Source organism: Papaver somniferum, chromosome 6 (assembly GCF_003573695.1).
Source record: "Papaver somniferum cultivar HN1 chromosome 6, ASM357369v1, whole genome shotgun sequence".
NCBI classification, from domain to species: domain Eukaryota; kingdom Viridiplantae; phylum Streptophyta; class Magnoliopsida; order Ranunculales; family Papaveraceae; genus Papaver; species Papaver somniferum.
Window position 1 is genome coordinate 11,959,473 of NC_039363.1, and position 8,030 is coordinate 11,967,502.

Here is an 8,030-nt window from a genome sequence, read left to right on the forward strand (position 1 = left end):
AACTTCTTGCTTTTCCTCACATGGCAAGAATGACAGAAGTCAAAAGACTTATTTTTTATTGGAAGGGAATACTGACGACAAATTTTAGACACAGTGCTCAGCATGGGATGACCTAAACGCTGGTGCCATATAGGTAGAGTAGATGAAGTCAATGCCTGCGGTTTTATTGCTTTCTCCAGCAGTTTAAATCCGTCGAAAACATACAGTCCATTCTTAGTGAAGCCTCTCAACAGCAGCGTTCCCGTGTACATGTCCTTTACAACAAAAAATTTTGGGTGAAATTCAAAGTAGACATCATTGTCTTTACAGAACTGAGAGACTGATAACAAATTAGTTCGAATTTTAGGAACATGATATATATTATTCAACTTAAAAGTTCTTGAATTAACTGTAAAAGAGGCATTACCGACATTAGAGATATCCAGTGCATTACCATTCCCCACATGAACTTGTTCAGTGCCATTGTACTCATGTGGAATGGATAAATTTCGCATATCAGCCGTTAAATGGTGAGTAGCGCCTGTATCCGTCACCCATTGTTGTTCTGCATGCTCACCAGGTAAAGTAATATAGGATGCAGGATTGCGTTTGGTTTGGCTGGATGATTTCTCATAACGAAACCAACATTTGTCTCCAAGATGTCCCTTTTTCTTACAGATTTGACACTTTTCTATGAACTGAGGATTCCTTTGATATTGCTGTTGGGTAAAGTTTGGTTGATTGTTGTTGAACTGAGGTCTATATTGGGTATTAAATTTTCTTGAATCTCCTCTGGATCCAGATGCAGAGTTAGTTACAGCCACATTTGCAACTGGAGTTTGTAACAGGGATAGTTGTTGTTCTTGACGCATGTCAAAGGTGACAAGATGAGAATAGAAAGTGTCTATATCCATATTTTCAACCGTACTTAAAGCGGTGACAATTGTATCATAGCATTGGTTAAGACCATTACTGATAGCCTGCTTCTTCTCATTCGTTGTAACAGCACAGCCCGATTCTGCCAGTTGAGCAAATAGAGATTTAGCATCATTTAAATATGATTTTAGTGATTTGTTACCTTTCGACATGTTGTGTAGTTGCTTCTTCATATTCATCTGATGATGAAATGTTTTTGGTGCGTATTCAGACTCGAGTTTGTCCCATACTTCTTTTGCAGTTGCAAGATGGGCTACATTGCTTAGAACCTCTGGTGTTAATGTGGAATTCAGCCATCCCACAATTAAAGAATCCTGATGTTCATATGCTGTGAACTCTGGATTTACAGCTTCACTGTTAGGTAAAGTTCTAGCAGGAACTGGTTTTGTTCCATCCACAAATCCATTAAGATCATACCCTTTTAGAATAGGTTTGAATTGAGCCTTCCATAGGATGTGGTTGGTTTCTGTGTGCTTCAAAGTGACAAGGTGATGAATCTGCACCTGTCGAAGAGTATTTGTGGTTTCTGCCATAATTGGTTTTTGTTAGGGTTCTAATGATATTTTTTTTTTTGATATGTTGCGGAAGATGGCTTGGATCAAGGCTGATACCAAGTTAGAAAATGATAATGAGGATGAATGCTTCCACACCTAATGTGTATGGAGAGCTTGTTTATTTATAACAAGGTATTCTGCTCAACACAGTTACAAAGTTTGTTAAGAAACATATAAAATAGGGATAGCTTTGCAACCCGTTATTATAGGATATGAATATTAGAATGATACTAAGTCATAGTCATGGTTGTTGAGACTTGATGACTCTTAACAAACAGAGTAAGAAACCTGTTTGCATTGAAAATGTAAATCAGCTATTAATAACAGTGATATCTTAATTTTTTCTTTTAGTGTGATTTATGTTTCACTAATACCCTTGTATTTCGATTAAGAAAACCAGAATTTGAAGCAAACCCATCATCCTTTTCTCACTAGTTTTCTTCTGTATCTTCTTCTCCATTTTTATCAATGTGAAACCTAATATCTGTTTATGCTATCTTGTTTGGGTTTTGTTTCAACAAAACTCGATTGTACTAACAATTTTTATCAAGATGCTATTTTGAATCATTGATCGAAAGAAAAAAATCTCCTCTTTATTAACAATTAAATCTGTTTCCAGTTTAAATTCAAGTGTTTAATCGAATAAAACAAAATCTGGCGCACAAGGAAAATCAGATTTCATGGGTATGTAAAATTTGGAGAAGATGCCATATAAGTTTTGTTGATCGAGAGACTTATGATTTCACGAATATGTAAAAATTCATGAAAATTAAAATCTAAAAAAAAGTAAAATCTAGGGTTTGCAAACATTTTATTTATCAAAATAGTTTAGCTTAATTAGGGTTCAGGAGAAAGATTTTAAAAAAATCACAGCCAATAGGAGATATATTGGGCACCCATTTTTTTTCCGTCTCTGTTCTTTGGTAAAGGAAAGAGATTAACTGTTACAAGACCCTAATGAGGAGGAGGAAGAGAAAAAGTAGCCAGCTAAAACTGAGTGAGAGAAATCCTACGGATGACGTCTTGTATTGTAAGGACAATAATGGAATTGTAACGTTTCATTCCTTTCCCAATACGGTCTTCCTAAATCCAATACAATATTTGATTAATTAAATAGGGGTTACCCTGTATATATATACGGGTATAAAAATTGAAAAGATAAGAATATGTGCATGAAACACACGTGTTGGGTAAATTTATTCGTAACTGATGAAAAACTCAACAAAGCTTTCTTTGTTAAGGGACCTGCGACCCATAGATGTGCCGTCCGTATAGATTCCTAGAGTTGTATATAAAGGAAATTATGTAATGGTGCCACAGTACTCTCCTAATAAGATTCTCCATTCTTCTTACTCTTATCTCTCCATGTTTCACCCTCTGATTCTCTTCAAACACGTGATCATGCACGATGCTATATCATGAAGCTATATTGGATTGATTAATTTTTTTTCTACACAGATTAACGTCAAGTTAATGTGGAAATCGCTGGAATCAAATCAGATAAGTTGAATTTACTTTTTCCCTTTTTTGTTTTCCCTGTTTTTGATTTCAGACATACCAATATAATTGTGACTGAATATAAATATGTGGTCAAAATTGATTTGATCCCATTATGCATATACCGATTTTGATCTGTGTTGTACAAGTCCCATTGTGTATATGTTGTTTTTGATTTGTGGCGTATATACTGATTTTGATTTGTGTTATACAAATCCCATAGGAATTACATCTGTCTTATATAAGTTGTTATATGCATACAAATCTCCCATAATCATTCTATTTTATAATAGATTTGTATTCATTTGTTGATTTTTTTTTTATGGTGATTTGGGCAGTACGTTCGTTCTCGAGAAGAGGATATGTAAATCTTCTTGTCTGTAAACAAAATGAAAACGGGGGGTTTCTGTAATGCTAAGATTATTGGCGTCGTCATTGCCCCTACTTACTACTAGCAAAAACTTCGCGCCAAAATTGAAAGAATGCTGCGCCATTATGTACTGGTTATCCACTACAACTTATTATTATAGAGATAAAAATAAATTAATTGCATCCGTCTTCGGTAATTACAAATGTTTTCTTTACATTCCCATTACGACGATCTTTCTTCGGTATTACTAACACAACCCAGCAGCTAGCTCGGTGGTTCAGGTTCATGCCATGGGATCTACAGGGCATGGGATCGGCTCCCATCCATGGAATTTTTGGGGAAATTAAAAAAAACGACGGAATCTGTTTAACTCGTCTGAGTTGGGGTGATCAGGTTTCCGAACCGGACGGGTGGATAAGTCGCGAACACGAATAGTTCGCGGATTATGCCTTTTCTTCATAAAGGCCGCGAACCCTGTTCGGAGTTTCAATCGGACGGCTGACGGAATCGGTTTAACCGTCCGAGTTGGGGTAACCAGGTTTCCGAACCGGACGGGTGGATAAGTCGCGAACACGAATAGTTCACGGATTATGCGTTTTCTTCATAAAGGTCGCGAACCCTGTTCGGAATTTCAATCGGATGGCCGAATAAATCGTTTCCGACCGGTTCGTAAAAAATCGCGAATGATACGCGAATTTACTAACTAGGGACATAATTGAGTTGCCCATACTGGGACATTTATGGGACCCATTGTTGTTCGTCCGATTTATGGTTAATTGATTTTCCAAATAAACATATAATTTTTGGTGGAGATTTTTTTTCTCCTTCTTTGTGTTTTGTTTTCCTAAAGGAATTGCAGCTTTGTCTCTAATATTAGGCTTAGACAAGTACATTTCCCATCTATCTATAATACTCCTTTCGATTTTAGGAAATTTTTTTTATTTCCTTTTAATTTTATTTAGCTTAAAAATAAATCAAATTAAAGAAAAATAAATAATAATATCTCTTTTTAAAAAATTGAGGATATAAAGCAAAATGATTTGTTTTGGCGTTATTCAGTTTGAGCAACCGATCCTGACGTGATGGTGTTCATGGTTGATCTATTTTTATTCCAAAAATACCCCCAACAAAACTAAAATATCCCTCCATGTCCCTTTCAGCACCTCTCCGTCACCTAAACCACCACCACCTCCAATAGCACACTGCTACCACCACCGCATCCAATACAGGCGCCCAACCATCATCCCCAACTCCACTACAACCACTACCCCATCCAAAACACCAGCAACGGCACCACCGCCTCTAATAACACTGCCATCCCAACACCAACAACAAAACCACAACCACTAGCTCCACCACCAGCTCCTCCCTTGTCAACGCCGCTACCACTAGCGCTGTAACCATAACCTCCACTACCTCTATTGCATATACCAGCCACCATCGCTTCCAGCGTTACCACCAGTAACACTACCATGTTTAAATTTTTCTGGAGATACAAATTTTGCTCCTCAAAAATATTATCCCCTAATTTGATCTTGAGATCGGTTATTTATTTATTAATTTTTTTCGATAACTCTTTCATGTTTTCATTTAGTTTAACGTTATTCATATAATATAGTTATTCTTATCCAACTAGACATTCACTTAGAGGACGTTAATTTACCCTCCGCCACCGTTATCAAGATTCCTTTGTTATCAACAACGAAATAAAACAAGGTTACTTTGTTATCAACAATGAAATAAAACAAGATCTCTTTGGTATCAACAGCGAAAAATTTGGTAGTCTCTTGCAGCTTTCAGGGAACTACCCAGATATCTTGGGTAATCTATAAAAATTAACCCTTTTGGAGAAGTTTTATAACCGATTGTTGAATAAAAGGTATAAATTGTTAAGTTGTTCATCATAGTAGAGAAAACATGATTTCCAACAACAAATACATCGAACAACTTCCGTATTTCGGCTTCAATTATTCTGCCATAAATGGTATTTTTAATCTACTTCTTATGGTATTTTTAATCTACTTCTTATGGTATTTCTTGAATTTTTCTTATTTACGACGATTAAACCTAGACCATGTTGACTGGTGCCATATGTTTTATGTTGCAATAACTAGCGAGTTGAGCACACTATTTAGTTTATTTAATTTCTTCTACTTTCAAATCCTAATTTTATTCTATGTCAATGGATAAGGAAAATACAAAATTCGTTTACAATATTGATGCTAATCAAATGGAAGCTGATCAGGTGGTTCCATATTGATGCTTATCACATGGAACCTAGCAACAAAACTGTAAAAGAGTGTTAATATCTGCATTACTGACTTAATATGAGAACTAACCAACACTTAGACATGTCATGTTGTCACAGTGTTAACCTTTCGTCATATGAAAATCATCTCTTTTAAATTTTCTCCAACATCTAAAATAAAAAACGAAACTGGATATACGACAGCTTATATACGGTAAAATTGTTTCAAACAAATATTAGACAAAGGAAAAACCTTGTATGAATGTGCCGCGTGAAATCTCAAATTTACCTAATCAAAAATATATATATATACAAGAACTAGTCCAGAGCTTAAGAATCTCATACAGTAAAAAGATCTTGGAAAAAAATACTCCCAAAATGAATGATTCCCTCTCGCAACAAATATGAAAATCCGTAGTGTGACAAACGAATGATTATTATATTTGCACACTTTAGACGTGAAAAAAAGATTAAGTACAAACCCAAAAACCAATATAAGAATTTGGTTTCCAACCAAACATAACAACTACAACAACAGAAACGGGTTCATTTGATATTCCCTAAATGTTATTTGTTCTATGCTTAAATTGTGGTGGGTACTTCTTGCCGGCCACGACAATATTTTTGCAAATTCTACGACTAGTCCGTGAATGTGGTTCTTGCATGTGCTGCTTGAGAGGCTTTTCCAATGAGAGGTAGTTTAACCCTCCTGAATGGACGTATGAGAGATTGACATAGCAAAATAGAGGAGCATTTGTTCAGCGGCCTAATTAAAATACTCTCCTGCAATTTAACGGCTCCCAAATTATTATTTTTGGCCTCATTAATCAGCTGGTTCTGCTAACATTTCGAATATGATACATAACGACATAAATGTCCCCAAAACCAATTATTTTATAAATCTGAGATTTTCTTATCGTTCCGTAAGACTTCTCATTTTTACTAACACTTGGTCCGTGGAATTCTATCGAAATGTGAGTTTAATGTTAGAGCATTGCTCGGTCGAACTTGCATGCATTGCTATCTCAAGCATGTTTGTCAATTTTAGTGATCAAAACTATAAATCTTGATTTCTAATCTATTATAGCTAAGTCTCGGACTAATATAGAAAGTGTAGTTGAGCTCAAGGACTTCATGGCGATTCATCATACAAGTAGAAGAACTACTCAAGGAACCAGTGGAACTTCTCGACAAAAAGGTATGTGACGACTTGAACTTATCCGTAACTCAAAAGTCTATCTACTCTATCTCCTACTCTTTGAGACAAGAAGTCGTATGCTATATATATAAACTTGGACTATACACATTTGGTATTTCGAGCCGAGTATACCTCGCATATCTATATCTCGAAATATGTGTTGGTAAGATTTTCGCTTCGATCAAGTTTATCTTTACCTAGTGACGAAAGTCATGATATGTTTCAATCATCTTGAAAATTGCTTTGACGAGAAATGGTGTAACAACTATATAACTTCCTCTAAGAATGTTTCAATGATTAAAATGAGAGTTTAGATTACATAACCAATGGTGGACATTAGCATTTTTGTGGAAATACATTTATGTATAAGTCCTATTCCTTGAACCAAAGTTTGTGAACTTTGTTGATCAAGAGAACCGGAAGAATGGCGGGAGTCAAGTCCGCGAACTGCCGAAGTTCTCAAACCCGAGAATTTCTACTTGAGTTGACAAACTACTTGCGTGAAGCTAAGTCCGCGAACTCAGTCCGCGAACCGGCGAAGTTCTCATACCCGAGAATTTCTGCTGGAGTTTGTAAACTCTTCCCGGTAACTTAAGTCCGCGAACCTAGTTTGCGAACTTGAGAAGGTTATATATCTGAAGATTATTTCTGAACTTAAACTTAAAAAGACTAAGGAATGCAGTTTGCAAACCGTGGCTATAAAATTTCGTGAACCGATTCAAGTGAATAAAATCATCTTTGCTTCAATTGTGTCTTGTGTAGTACATAAGATTTCCTTGTAATTGAACAACTGGATAACTAGTTCATTTGAAGTCATTTGAACTAGTTATGGTAAAGAAGAACATGGTTGATATGAAATGCTCATATGGCTAACCTTTTGGTTAACTATTGTTGAACCAACAAGTGCATACGTTTGGGTACGGTTAACAAACCTAGAAGCGTGCATTGTCAAGTGTGTGTAACAAGATAAGTTTTCGATCTAACGGTTGAGAAATATTAGCTTGAATCTAAATAAGGTTTTCATCTAACGGTGAATATTGAATGCTTTGTTACAAAGATAACATTGATTGCAAAACCTGATTTGAAAGACTATATAAAGGAGACATTTAGTATTGTGCAAAACTAATCCCCACACCTTAGTGTGATACTTATTTGCGTGATAGAGTCGATTCTCCTTTAACCTTTTGTTTTCTTCTTCTCAAACCAGGTTAACGACTTAAAGACTTCATTGGGATTGTGAATCCAGAC